Below are 15146 nucleotides of genomic sequence, written 5' to 3' on the forward strand. Positions count from 1 at the left end.
CTTGAGATTCAAAACAGAGGAAAAAAAGGAGCAAATTAAAACCAAGAACAGAGGTCAACAGACTATGGCTCATGGACCCAATGTGGCCCACCACTCATATTTGTGAATAAAGTTTTATTGGAACACACTGCTACAGTCCTTTGTTTACACAGAGTCTGTAGTTCCTTTCTTGCTACAGTGGCAGAGATGAGGAGCTGCAACACACACTGTGTGATCCAAAAAGCCTAAAATTGTACCTGGCCTTTTATAAAAGAAAATTCTGGAACACTTCAAGGCAAACCGAGATGTAAAGGTAACAGTTGACAACTGGATGCATTTGGAGGGAAAACAGACAAGGAGTGTGGAGGAGTGCAAAGGATGAAAATAGCATTGGGTCCCAGAGTCCTCCAAGACCCTCACTGCCCACCCCACGTCCTTTTCACACCACTTTCAAACCCAAAGTGCGAGCACTACTTTGGGCAGCCAGCTCAAGTTCTCAGGGATTCTCTCAACAGACTGCTGCCAGTTTCACACCTCCAGAGGGAAGTTTACAAAACAGCTCTTTCCAAAATGGTTAACACACTCTTTCTAAAGTGATTCCCCAGGGACACTGGAAAGATAAGCTTTCTGGAACCTACCACGTGCACTGCCCAGGAACATCCACTCCCAGGGTGAGAGGCACTCTGAAGTGGGTCACTGGTCACACAATTTGTCAGTTCCTCAAAGCTTACACTGCCTCGTGTCTTCTGACCCAGTCAAGGCCAGAGGCCAAGACGCCTCCTTTTTCTGTGTGAAGCAGGGAACTCCTGGGGGCATTGATGGCAAGCCCACCAAGCTTCAGCCCGCGTTCTCTCTAGTTCTCTCGGGCCCTGTCTCTCCGTTCTACCATTGTTTTTAAACTTCTTAGAGTGGGGCAAGGAGGCGAGCAGCGGAGCCAAGTCAAAGCAGAACGGCTTCCTAAATGACTCGACAGTAATAGTTTGGATGACACCTAGCGCTACCGAGAAAACTCCCAAGCCGCAGGAGTGACAACAGGGCAGTTCTACCACGGACTCTCTGGAGAAACAACCTGAGGTTCCTATGACTCTGTTTGACTTGGCGCCTTGTCCTCTGCTCCACCCCAAGTCAAATGCCATTGTCCCTCTGTGCCAGGAGCCCAGGAGAAGGGAGAGCACACGCCCAGACAGGCTGCATGGAGAATGCGCGAGCAGGGGTGGGGGCAGAGCTGGAGCGGGGTGCTCTTCCCACCAGGCGGCACTGGCTCCGGGGCTCCCCTCCCCTCCCCAGACATGCCCCAGGTATCCAGCATCCTGGGCTTCAGAACCAGGCACCACTGGGACAGCATCCTGGCTGCCCCATCTGACTGCGGGGCCTCGCTGGCATCAGTGCAGCTGCCCCAGCCCCTCCCCCTGCTCTTTCATACAACAGGGACTGTGACGCCTCCACTACAGACAGACTTTGAAGATGAAAGTCAGGTTAATAGGAAGTTCCCTGGTGGTCCAATGGCTAAGACTCTGTGCTCCCAGTGCAGGGAGGGCCCGGTTTGATCTCTGGTCAGGGAACTAGATCCCACATCCACAACTAAAGATTGCACATGCCGCAACTAAGACCTGGCGAAGCCAAATATTTTAAAAGTAAAATCAGATAATAGATGTAAAGCATTTGACATAGCACCTGACATACAGTAGCCACAGCATATGAACCTTTATGACTCTTACTCATCCTGAACTTTCCTGATTGATCTCCTCCCTCCACACTGCGCTCCCTCAATCATCCCTCAAGTTATCTAAGCCTCTGCACTCCTGCTTAGAAAACCTCCACTAACTACCCCACACACGCTGAGACAATTCTTATTCTCCAGCGGTTCAGGGTCACTGCCTCTGTGAATCCTTCCTTCTCCAGAAAGAGCCATGTCATCTTTCCCCAATTCCATTGTCAAGTTTATCACATTGTGAGTCTGACTCTCTCCTGGACAGTCAAAGCCACTCAGGTGCAAGGGCTCCATCTTTTCATCTTTGTATCTAGCGCCTGGCATGGAGTAAAGCCCTTAATGAATGGAGGGATGCAGGTTGAAACAGAATCAAGTTCAGTGATTTCAAAGTGGGCAATGAACAGAGAAGCAGTAACGACCTTTGGAAAGTGGGTACTGGGTTCCACGTGGCCCTTGTGAAGTCCTGTCCCAAGTCTGTCTGACTCCCTGTTGTGGTAAGATCAGGAACTGGCTTTAAGGATCCCTGAAGTTCATGCATTTTCTTTTCTGATTCCCTCCCAGGCCCAGCTGACCAGGTTGTCTTGGATATTCCATACCATACCCACAAGAGTTGCAGGACATGATGGAGATGAGAAAGACTGAATTTCCAAGAGGAGATGCTGGGTTATAGGAACCCAGGTAAATTCAGGAGATGGCGCACATTTCAGAAAGACCCTAGAAATGGTGGAAGAAGCAGACAGAGTCTTAAAAGGCCAGTGCTCAACTCCTGAATAGACCACAGTTGAAACTAGGAAAGATGGCACTGCTTTGGGTCCATTCCCTGCCACCACAGAGAGGGAAGTTTACCAGTTCAGTTACAGAGAAGTAAAGTCAGATGTCCCGATAAATATACTTAGAAAGTGCTGCTGCTGCTGCTGCTAAGTCGCTTCAGTCGTATCCGACTCTGTGCGACCCCATAGACGGCAGCCCACCAGGCTCCGCCGTCCCTGGGGTTCTCCAGGCAAGAATACTGGAGTGGGTTGCCATTTCCTTCTCCAGTGCATGAAAGGGAAAAGTGAAAGTGAAGTCGCTCAGTCGTGTCCAACTCTTAGCAACCCCATGGACTGTAGCCTACCAGGCTCCTCCATCCATGGGATTTTCCAGGCAAGAGTACTGGAGTGGGGTGCCATTGCCTTCTCCGTTAGAAAGTGCTGCCAAAGTGAATTCCACATAATGCTCATCTCTTGAGATGCTCACATGGGGACAAATGAAGTTTTTTTTGGTCACATAAATTTCAGAAATTCTGCATATTATGTGTCCCTCTTTGATGTGATACACATTAACCTATTAACCATACTCACTTGTCCTGTATTAACTCAACCTCTATAACTACACCCACTCTTTTGACTATGGCAGAACCCTCCAACAGGCAACAAGAACTGATTTCAAGGGTGGGGGTTTCCCATCTCTTTAGGCCTGGAGGAGGCCAGACCCCCTTGCTAGTCCACTCAGCTGTGAGCTAGGAAATACTACCCACTCAATCACATGCATGTGGACCTCACTGATGGGAACTGAACTGGTTTCGTTCTGTGACATTTCAGTCTAGGTTCTCAGCTTCTTGTGGGGGAATGTGCATCTCTCCAGGGAGTTCTGCAAACACCATTTTCCATTGTGATGGAGGGATGATTGGGAAGCACGAGGTCATGGAACACTGATTCCAACCCCTGAGGCTTTTCTGGACCTACCAAGGGAGGTAAAGCTGAAATCACAGATCCTAGGGTGAGAAGGCAGCTAGCAGCTCTCCTTCGGTTCCGAGCACTTTCCATGGTGCAAGGAAGAAAAGATCCAGGGAAGCAGGAAGAAGAGGGCAATCATTTAGGTTCCAGAAACTCACTCCAGACAGTTGGCATCACAGTAGAAAGAGGGGCACCTCCATCTAGTCCCAGTTCTGCCACCGATGAGTCAGTGATCTGGTGAGTCATGGTCCTCCCTCAATCTCAGTCACAGCCTCAAAGACATCTTCCCAGGTCCCGTGCCTCTGAATGTTTGGTCAAAACCTCCTTGGGCATTTCAGGCTCTCATTGGCCAGGGCTGGGGTTCTTTCCCATGAAAACTGTGGGAGGAAAACAGACCCACGGTAGACTTGCCAATGCAGGGATTCTCTTTGGGGGCATGGGTGTTGTTCCTGGTCACTGGGATCTCAGGGTTTTATTTAAAGATCTGGCCGCTGGCCTTCTGATGTACGTGCTCCCTCCATGGCATCTCAGGCTGTGGGAGAGGAAGGACAGGGCCTGCTGGTGTAGGCGCCTCCCCTAGAAGACAGACGTGCTGCTACTGAGGATGGGGGCCAAGTTCATTCCTGCCGCGGCCACTGACTGGCTCCTTAAGCTCCAGGCCTTGGGTCACTGCTGTTGCCCAAGGAAACAGCAGGCCAAGCTGAAGCTTCCACCTTGCCCTGTGGACCTCTGAACTCAGTCCAAGATGACCTAAAGGCAGCCCCCTCTGATCTCAGGACATCTGGGTGAGGCTGCTGAGAGCGGGATGGCTGGACCATGGACCACCAGGGTCCACCAGGGAGGAGAAAGCTGAGAGTAGAAACTAGCCCAGCAAGCCGCCTGCTTTGTCCTGCTCTCCTTCCAAAGGCACTATTGTCCTGACCCATCTCGGATCGAGGCTCATCTCCCCCAGGCCTTTCACACCCACAGGGTTTGAGCATTCAGTGTCCAGCCCTTCTCCTGGAAGGAAAGGGCACCTAAGGACCAGGCTCTACTTTTCCTCCCGATGCCTGGTGTGTTTTCCTGGCATCATCAGTACTGGCTGAAAAACCCAAAGGGTCCCCGCCCAGCCCAACTGGGGAATGCGACAGAGATTTATAAGCTGTGAGCGCGCCCCTGTTTACTTCCCAGAGACTGATGACTTGTCCACACACCACATCCAGGGCCTGACTCAGCCCAGGGTCTGTTTGCTCCGGAGAATTTATCAAACCCAGATACAGGCTTTCCTGCTACTGAATCAAGACAGTAGCCTGGGAGCTGCCTGTCCTTAAAGGAGCAGAGCTGGGGGTGGGATTCAGTGAGAGTTAGCTTCAAATCTGGCTCAGGCTGCACGGCTGTTTCTCCCTTCAGAAAGTGGAGATTCGGATAATGGCGAGACTGCATGGAGGCATGTGGGAAGCAGTTCATCCACTAGATGCTGACCATTATAATTACATACAGGCTCAGTCCCTAAATTCATGTCCCAGCATCAGTTCTCAGCTAATATTTTAATAGGTAAAAATATTACTGGAAAATCCTTAAACCACAGATGACAAAGAGATACTCAAGCACAGTGATGTGTCTCTGCCAGCTTTCAAGGGCCATCCTTCTGGCTTGGTATGTGGCACAAGTCCTTGCAAACTTGAAAGTTTCAATAACATGGCCAGGGCACATTTTACATGTGAAAGGCATTAGATTACAGAATCCTACCCACTCTGCATGGTTATGGCCAGATGCTGTGACAAATGAAAAAGAAATATTAGCTGTGAGGAGAAAATTTTAAATATGCCTTAATTATTGTCCCATTATACAAACAACCAAAGTTATTCCTATCCACCTCTATAATTTGCTGTTCCATCCTCCTGAAATGCTGTTCCATGACTCTGCATAGCAGGTAACTTCTCATCCTTCTGGTTCCTGTGGCGGCACCTCAGATGTCTTTCCTTGCCACCCTGTAAGTAACCTCTCCTAATGACTACTGGCACCCTGCTCATACCCCTAGTAACATGATCAGTTGGCTAAATAATGGTTAATCTCTTTCTTCCACCAACTATGAAACAGGGACTCTCTCATTTTTAACTGCTATTACCCCCTAGTGCCTAATACAGTGCCTGGCATATAGTAAGTGCACAAAAGAGTGTTGACTGAAATAATGAATTACAAAACTGTTACATTCTAAGTATTTTAAAAATTGGAAACTACTGAAAAGCAAAAAGGAAAAAAAAGTCACCACTAAAAGTGACTTCTTTTACTGGTGTGATTTTTTTTTTTTAACTCAGTTATAAATTACCCTATATTTTCAATTTTGAATTTGGCTTTCTCAAGCTTTCATTTCATAAAAGCCTTACAGTCTGAGAGTTCCATTATCCTGATGGTTGAACCTATTTCATTGTAAGATTACTCTTTAATTTATTTAGACACATTCCTTTGGTTGGGCACACAGGCTGTTTCTATACATTGTGCTACTCTAAATAATGTCCAAGAAAATAACATGCCACATTTTTATCAGGATTATTTCTTTAGGGTTGACACTTGAAAGTGAAATTATTAGGTAATTAGACTGGAAGTAAAGCACATGTCTTAAGAATTTTCTCTGTGTTGCTAAGTTGTTTTCCAAAAGTATATTGATTTAAGGTTTACTTTTTCATACTTAAATTTTTTTTTAATTTACCTAGAATCTATTTGGGTATATGGTATGATGATGTGAAAACTCAGCAGTGGCCACAGGACTGGAAAAGGTCAGTTTTCATTCCAATCCCAAAGAAAGGCAATGACAAAGAATGTTCAAACTACTGCACAATTGCACTCATCTCACATGCTAGTAAAGTAATGCTCAAAATTCTCCAAGACAGGCTTCAGCAATACGTGAACCGTGAACTTCCAGATGTTCAAGCTGGTTTTAGAAAAGGCAGAGGAGTCAGATATCAAATTGCCAACATCCGCTGGATCATCGAAAAAGCAAGAGAGTTCCAGAAAAACATCTATTTCTGCTTTATTGACTATGCCAAAGCCTTTGACTGTGTGGATCACAATAAACTGTGGAAAATTCTGAAAGAGATAGGAATACCAGACGATATGACCTGTCTCCTGAGAAACCTGTATGCAGGTCAGGAAGCAACAGTTAGAACTGGACATGGAACAACAGACTGGTTCCAAATAGGAAAAGGAGTACATCAAGGCTGTATATTGTCACCCTGCTTATTTAACTTATATGCAGAGTACATCATGAGAAACGCTGGGCTGGAGGAAGCACAAGCTGGAATCAAGATTGCCGGGAGAAATATCAATAACCTCAGATATGCAGATGACACCACCCTTATGGCAGAAAGTGAAGAAGAACTAAAGAGCCTCTTGATGAAAGTGAAAGAGGAGAGTGAAAAAGTTGGCCTAAAGCTCAACGTTCAGAAAACTAAGATCATGGCATCTGGTCCCATCACTTCATGGCAAATAGATGGGGAAACAGTGTCAGACTTTATTTTTGGGGCTCCAAAATCACTGCTGATGGTGATTGCAGACATGAAATTAAAGGACGCTTACTCCTTGGAAGGAAGGTTATGACCAACCTAGATAGCATATTTAAAAGCAGAGACATCACTTTGCCAACAAAGGTCCATCTAGTCAGGCTATGGTTTTCCCAGTGGTCATGTATGGATGTGAGAGATGAACGGTGAAGAAAGCTGAGTGCTGAAGAATTGATGCTTTTGAACTGTGGTGTTGGAGAAGACTCTTGAGAGTCCCTTGGACTGCAAGGAGATCCAACCAGTCCATCCTAAAGGAGATTAGTCCTGGGTGTTCATTGAAATGACTGATGTTGAAGCTGAAACTCCAATACTTTGGCCACCTCATGCGAAGAGTTGACTCATTGGAAAAGACCCTAATGCTGGGAAGGATTGGGGGCAGGAGGAGAAGGGGATGACAGAGGATGAGATGGTTGGATGGCATCACAGACTCGATGGACATGGGTTTGGGTAGACTCCGGGAGTTGGTGATGGACAGGGAGGCCTGGCATGCTGCGATTCATGGGGTCGCAAAGAGTCGGACAGGACTGAGCGACTGAACTGAACTGATGATGTGAGTACATAAATACATATTTTTCCAAAGAGCAAATTAATTATTCTGCCACATTTTATTAAATACTCTTCCCTAAGGATTTCCCTGGTGGTCCAGTAGCTAAGACTCCATGCTCCCTATGCAGGGCGGCCCAGATTTGATCCCTGGTCAGGGAACTAGATCCCACATGCTGCAACTAAAGATCCTGCATGCCACAACTAAGACCCAGTGTAGCCTAATAAATATTTTTAAAAAAATACTCCTCCCTTTCCCATAGTTTGTATTACCTCCTTCCTCAGGATTCTGACTTAGACACTAAGATCTGATTGGACCGACTTTGTCCTGTTCAGCTATGGGGTAGTACACCAATCTCATGGGGCTTTTATATTAAAAGTATATAACAAGCTATGAACTTCCTTTTCAAAAATTTTTTGGCCAAACTTAAAATTCAGAAGGATTCTATACGGATCTTAAAACATACCATGAACCCATACAGCTCTAAACATATTTTGAGTAGATCAATAGAAACATATTACCCATCTGGAAAAATATGCACAGATGTTCCTAATGAGGATAAGGAAGGATGGTCACAGAATTGTTTATAAGACTGACAAAATGGAACAACTTTCATGCCTGTCAGTAAGGGAAAGGCTAAATAAACTACAGCCTGCCCACCTGATGAAATACAATGCACAATTAAAAGGATAAAAATCTCCGACATATATTGTCAACTAGGAACCACCCTCCCTAGTTGCAGACCCATTCATATATTATGATATCATTTATGCCACACACATATAAAAAACCCACAAAACTGTTTCTTTCAGAGTCCACGTACATGCTTGTGAAACCCTGTCAGAAGTTTGGAAGGTCACCTCCAGGGAGGGTCCTGGGACTCAGAGTGTAAAAGTGCTTTTTACCTGTAGTGCTTACATTTTTATACAAATACTGTATTCATGTATGTTTCGCTTGTACAGTGGGAAATCCATACATGATTTTAAAGTCATACATTCTTCAAAGGGATGATCAGCTCTTGGGTGCACAGGAGGTCGGCAATACTTAGCCCCACGGGGATGTGCTGTGACCGAGTCCTGGCCCTGCAGGACTCACAGAGATGCTGCGTTGCCATTTTAGGTAAGAGAAGCCATGCTCTAGAGAGGGTCGGGCGAGCTTGATCAGGGTCAGACCAGCAGCCAGGGCATGGGTGACACTTCCCAACCCCAGTCACGAAGGAGCAGTTGCCAAAAATGTGACCGGCTGGGGACGTAGGACAGAACCTGTCAGAACTAGCTCACAGCTTGGCAGGGGCTGTTATGTACCCGGGTACCAAGATCCCCACTCTTGGGACTTACTGGTCTCTAGATTCTGGTGTTGCAAACAGAACAATAACCACCCTTTATCCAGCATCCATGTGCCAGGCACCGTACTACCACCCGTTTTGGATGCATTCTCTTATTAAATTCTGACATTTGACCCCCAAGGTATGTTGCACTATTTGTCCCATTTTAGAGACCAGAAAAAGAAGCTCAGACTGCAGAAGCAACTTGCCAAAGCCCCGACCCACGTCTCTTCAAAGGCGGTGCCCTTTGCTCTTAAACTCTGTGACAGAGCTCTTCAAATAAGGAGATTTCATCTGCAAACCAATAGCTCAAAAGGTTTCCTGGGGCCTGGCCTTCCTCTCTGGCCTTCCCTGACCCTCAGCCTCACACATAAGGCCTTTTTCCCTGAACCACCACCTTCCAACTACTCCCCCTCCTATTGCCCCTCCCCCCCAAAACTTGGGCAAACTATACATGATGACATTTGCTTGTGACACAGTGGTTTCAGTTACCAAAGAAGAAACCTGAAGACCAGCATTCCAGGTGCCTGCCTCCTCCTCCCTGTTCCTAATCCCACTAGCAAGCAGTCAGTCTGGAGATTCAATTTAAAATGAATTAAGGAAGCAACTTTAGTGAAGAAGGACGTCAGCAGGGCTTTTAAAATCTCACAGTTAATGAATATCAAATTCCACCCTAGTCCCTGAGAATGTGACCTTTTGACTCATAAACTTTATATATCCTCTGTGGCCAGAGCTGCCTCTGTGCTGGGATCCTGTCCCCAGGGCTGGGCATGCATGTCTGCTGTGAGGTCAGCCCAGAGGAGGCAGCCAGCCCCCCATTCACGCTCTGATTGAGCTGGAAGGCAGGAAGCCCTGCCCACTGATAGACTTGACTGACCAGGGGAAAAGCCAAGCCTTATTCTTTATTTCAAATAACTTTTTAAATTGTGGTAACATACATAGAGGGTGTCCCTGGTGGCTCAGTGATAAAGAATCCACCTGCAATGCAGAAGGGTTGGGAAGATCCCCTGGAGGAGGGCATGGCAACCTACTCCAGAATTCTTGCCTGGAGAATCCCATGGACAGAAGAGCCTGGTGGGCTATGGTCCATAGGGTCACAAAGAGTCAGACATGACTTAGCAATTGAACAATAACAACATACACAGAACACAAAATGTATCTTAACGTATCCAAGTTTATGTGCACAGCTCCATGGCATCAAGTGCATTGATGCCCCCATGGTCATCCATCTCCAGGCCTCACCCCTGGGCTCCCTACAGGTTTCCACCCCACCCTACCTTCCCCGACATCTGTTCCGCTTCTGCCCTCACACACCGGCCTCCACTTCTCCAGGTGGTCTTCGCTTTCTGCAGAGGCACCATGCTGGGAGATGAAGACCGCACTGCGACCACCCACATGGCACAGGCTCCCGAGTGGCCCCACTCTCACAGCCTCTGGAGTTCCTTGCAGACTCGGGCTGGCCCTCCCTGCCTGGAAGCCTCAGAATCTGCCCCTTGGACAGCCCAGGATCCACTCTTTCTCCCTCCATGCTTCTCCGTGTCAGGAGATGCTTCAGAAAAAGGTTACAACCCCTCACCTCCTTGGGCAGACAGGTGGTCCTGGGCAGGTGGCCAAACCTCAAGGAGCCCACACACCCTTCTACAAAATACGCCCCATATCTAACTGCCAGGGTGGGTGTGAGGACTGAAGAGCCGTGTCAAGGGCCTGGCAGCAGGAAAGCTCTGTTAGATGCCGACACTCTCCTTCCATGGGATGGTGCCAGCTCCTACTGCTAACTACCCCAGCACCCTCTGTCTCTACCACACTCCTCCTAGTCCTCACTTCCTCTTCCCACCACACCCCCGTCCACCCGCTCCTCACTCTCTGCCATCGATTGGAATCCAGAAACTTTGACTTTGTATTATCCCACCACGTGGTAGAAAGAGAGAGTCTGGCCCTCCACTGTCTGAACGCCAAAGAGCCTCTGTTTCTAACATCTTCTCTCGGCTGAGTTTGTCAGAAAAAATGCCCGCTTAAAAAGAGATGTCTCCTCTCAAGCAGGGAATGTACAGAAAGAGAACGTTCCCTAAATGCCAGGTTACAGCCTGGAGGGGGAGCCCAGAGCCTCCTAAGCTTGGAAAACACACTCTTGTCCTGATGCTTACCAAATGTTCAATACAGGACATCCCTTCTTTCCCTTCCCCTTTGTGAGTGAGAGAAGAAAGACAATCCTTTTTAGATGTGAAGAATAAATCACTTATTTCTAACAGTCACTATTGGGGGAAGAGACTATCTGTAGCCTTTCAAAGTCTTAAACACAGGAAAAAAACTGAGTAGACAAACCAGACTGGAATGGGCTTCCACAGACATCCCCCAGGCCCATCTGTAACTGTAATCTCCTAGAAGAGAAAGTAATCTGATTGTTCCTCTGCTTGGGAAGTACATGCCAGAACACTTGGATTACATCACTTCTCTGCCCAGAAACCTTCAGAGGCAACCAGAGCCCACCAGGAGGTGGTCCTCATTTAGTTTGCTGACTTGACATCATGAAGCACTAAATTACAGGCACCCTGAACTAGTCTCACTGTTCCCTGAACAAACTCCAACCATCACTTCTAGACTATTCTCGATGCTTTCTTTACCTGGCCTGTCTCAGGCCACCCTCTCTCAGGCCAGACTCTGATGCCACCTTCACAAAGTCTTTCCTATCCCTCGACTGCATGGAATCCACCCTCCTTGGCCTCCCATGGTGCTTGGAACCTCCCTTTTTTCATTCTTCTTGCAGAGGCAAGAATTAAAACCGACTTCATGAAATTTTACATGGTTCATAGATGGGTCCACCCTAGAGACACATCATGGTCGTGTACATACTTGTCTTCACCTTCATGCTTGATGATGAAACTTTGAAGGCAACACCTGTGTCTGCCTCCTGGTCTCCATCACTCAGCACCCCTGCTCCATGCCTGGAACTCTTCAGGTACTCAGTAAACATCGGTCTACTAAGCTTTGCAAGTTGATGACCCTTCTCTAAGCATACAGCCTGTGGACACAACCTCCTCTCCATGTGGATCTTTGCAAATGTAGATAAGGAACCTGAACTCAGCAATGCACACAATCCAGCACAATGGCTGCACTCTGCAGTGAAACCAAGGGAAAGTAGAATTTTCTCTCTGTGATAGATTGGTGACATACTAGGTCTGGTCTGAGATTCATCTGTGAGTTCAATTCTGTACCCTGAAGGAGACAGGTCTCAGATGAGGCAGAATTCTCATCACCTCAATTCCTGCTTGAAGCATCTGGTGTTATTAGCTTACACTATGCACATTTCCAGGTGAAGCTCTGAGTTTTTAGAGCCCTTCCCAATCTCCCAGAAAACTGTAGGGCAAAGAGCTATTCCCTATTTCCTACTCTGTCTTGAAACCACCTCACCATAGAGTGTGATTTAAGACACAGAAAGCACTGCATTAGGCTGCAGACTTTCGAGCACCTGTGAGCTCATTAGATTCTTCTGCTCTGTTTCAGGAAATCCTACACCTGTGGGTTGAAGTAGAAATCCTAGAATGCCTTCCGAAGTGAAAATTTGTTGCCAAAACAGAATTTATAACTGTTTCCATGGCAGCAAAACCTGTCATGTTTTACTCAGTCTAACAATATCTAAACCCTGATGTTCTGCGAACAGGTAAGTGGAACGGCCAAGTGTGATCCCCATAGGGGTCTGGGGTAAGATCCATCTTCCCGCTCTTACCCTGTTGTGCCTCTGTGCAGACCTCGAAACTCCCTGACTTCTCCCTCTGAGTGTCACTGCAGGGACACAGCTTTTAAACTGGGGGATGCAGGCTACAGCTTCTGCTTTTCTACCATGTTCTTTGTGCATATGTGTATCAGTGTGAGACTCCCAAAAATATGTGGTCAGTGTGGGTCTCCTGAGTGTGAGGGACCATGGAGAAGAGCAGGAAGGACCAGGCAAAGAGGAGTTGGGGATTTTCAAGGGAGACTTGCAGTTCCCCAAGGTGGGGACTGGATGTGACATGGTGAACAGCCCCTGGGTATCACGGAGCACAGGGGGAGAGGATGCAGTAAGTCTGAAGTTCTAGAAGCTTCTGTGTGCTGAAGGAGAGGGAGCCACCCATACCATTCATGGGTGAAGGTAGGCTTGGTGAGCAGAGAGGGTCTGAATGAAACACAGGGTCCCAGGAGAACCCATCTTGGGAGCAAGAGACCTAGGTCAGAGCAGTGGGTCTCCATCAGGAAGCAGGGAAGTGGGAAGGCGACTCCAGAAAGGAGAGTGAGCAGCAAGGCCTGCAGAGATGCCTTGAAATGCTGAGAAGTCCCGCTAGTGGGAGGGCTGTTAAGGTCACCAAATGAGGGTGTCCTCTTCGCCTGTTGGGCTTATGTTTGTCAAATGTTTGGCAAAATAGGTGACCGACCCTAGTCAAAAAGTCATCCAGATGGCCTTTCCCCTCTTTAAAGTCCTTGAGGGCCCTCTATGAATCAAGAGTAATTTCAAAACTCAGCCCCACTGAATCACATGTTTCGAGCTCCTGCAGGCAATCTCTTGCCCAGTGAAGGCAAATGCCTCTGACAAGTGGCCTCCAGGGAAGAATATGCCTGGCATCCAGCTCACTTGATTTTCCAGCACGGCTACCTACCACAAAGGCAAACATACCTATGTGCCTTGTAGTAAAATATGACATAAACAATTTCAACTCTTGCTTCCAGAGTCACACAGAATAAAGCCCTTTCCTCTTCTCCAAGGTAACATGCCAAAGGTTTGTATCAATGCTACACAAGTTCAAGCCTTCTTTAAGTCCTCTCCATCTGAGAGTATTCTCATATTACACTTTTCAAGACCCTTTGTGGTCTGACCCTGCATCTCAAGAAGCCCTCCAATCCATCATCTACATGTGATGTCCAGAGCACAGCACTGTGCTTAAGAAGTGTTCTAACCAGGGCTATTAAAGCCCAAAGCTTATGTATGAGGCAAGAAGGAGAAGGGAGAAGAAGAGCTGGGACTCTCATAAGGAAGTTCACTAGGGTAGAATAGGCTGCGGAGGCCTTCACAGGCTGTAGAAGGAAAATCTGCAGGTACGGTTGGCTATTTGTGGTGCTGTGCTAAATAGAGAGGTTGGGCAGTGATAGAGAAGGTCAACTGGGCACCGGGTGATGCATCTGTTCCAGTCCTGGGTGGGGTCTATGACACTGGGCAGGGTAAAAACATGTGGACCATCAGGAGTAGAAACTAAAACAAGAACATCAATTCATATCAATCCTTATTATGGACCAGGGAACACAGAGTATGAAGACAGCTGTGAATAAGTGACAGTAGGCTGGTCTCTACTCCACACACAGGTCATTAATTTCTGAATCCAGGAAATAGACATAACCCTAAGATCCACTTCACCAGAGATGGAGAAGCTCTACACAGTCAGCAAAAACAAGACCGGGAGCTGACTGTGGCTCAAATCATGAACTCCTTATTGCCAAATTCAGACATAAATTGAAGAAAGTAGGGAAAACCACTAGACCACTCAGATATGACCTAAATCAAATCCCTTATGATTATACAGTAGAAGTGAGAAATAGATTTAAAGGACTAGATCTGATAGAGTACCTGATGAACTATGGATGGAGGTTCATGACATTGTATGGGAGACAGGGATTAAGACCATCCTAATGGAAAAGAAATGGAAAAAAGCAAAATAGCTGTCTGAGGAGCCCTTACAAATAGCTGGGAAACGAAGAGAAGTGAAAAGCAAAGGAGAAAAGGAAAGATATTCCCATCTGATTGCAGAGTTCCAAAGAATAGCAAAGAGAGATAAGAAAGCCTTCCTCGGTGATCAATGCAAAAAAATAGAGGAAAACAACAGAATGGGAAAGACTAGAGATCTCTTCAAGAAAATTAGACATACCAAGGGAATATTTCATGCAAAGATAGGCTCGATAAAGGACAGAAATGGTATGGACCTAACAGAAGCAGAAGATATTAAGAAGAGGTGGCAAGAATACACAGAAGAATTGTACAAAAAAGATCTTCATGACCCAGATACTCACGATGGTGTGATCACTCACCTAGAGCCAGACATCCTGGAATGTGAAGTCAAGTGGGCCTTAGAAAGCATCACTACGAACAAAGCTAGTGGAGGTGATGGAATTCCAGCTGAGCTATTTCACATCCTGAAAGATGATGCTGTGAAAGTGCAGCACTCAATATGCCAGCAAATCTGGAAAACTCACAGTGGCCACAGGACTGGGAAAGGTCAGTTTTCATTCCAATCCCAAAGAAAGGCAATGCCAAAAAATGCTCAAACTACCGCACAATTGCACTCATCTCACACGCTAGTAAAGTAATGCTCAA

The 15146-nt window shown here is 46.8% G+C and overlaps 1 protein-coding gene and 1 long non-coding RNA gene across 2 annotated transcripts in view; one reads left to right on the top strand and one right to left on the bottom strand.

Annotated features, from left to right (window-relative positions):
- The window catches only part of CCDC3 (coiled-coil domain containing 3), a 95962-nt gene that overhangs the window by 8814 nt on the left and 72002 nt on the right, over positions 1 to 15146 (bottom strand). The gene's annotated exons all lie outside the window — the stretch shown is intronic.
- The window catches only part of LOC145531517 (uncharacterized), a 29662-nt gene continuing 21624 nt past the window's right edge, over positions 7109 to 15146 (top strand). The window contains exons 1-3 of the long non-coding RNA XR_014072500.1: positions 7109 to 7494; positions 8494 to 8607; positions 12314 to 12470. This is a non-coding gene — a long non-coding RNA (uncharacterized LOC145531517). The remainder of the gene's footprint in view (positions 7495 to 8493; positions 8608 to 12313; positions 12471 to 15146) is intronic.

Source organism: Giraffa tippelskirchi, chromosome 13, assembly GCF_054371585.1.
Source record: "Giraffa tippelskirchi isolate mGirTip1 chromosome 13, T2T-mGirTip1v1.2.pri, whole genome shotgun sequence".
Classification (NCBI taxonomy): domain Eukaryota; kingdom Metazoa; phylum Chordata; class Mammalia; order Artiodactyla; family Giraffidae; genus Giraffa; species Giraffa tippelskirchi.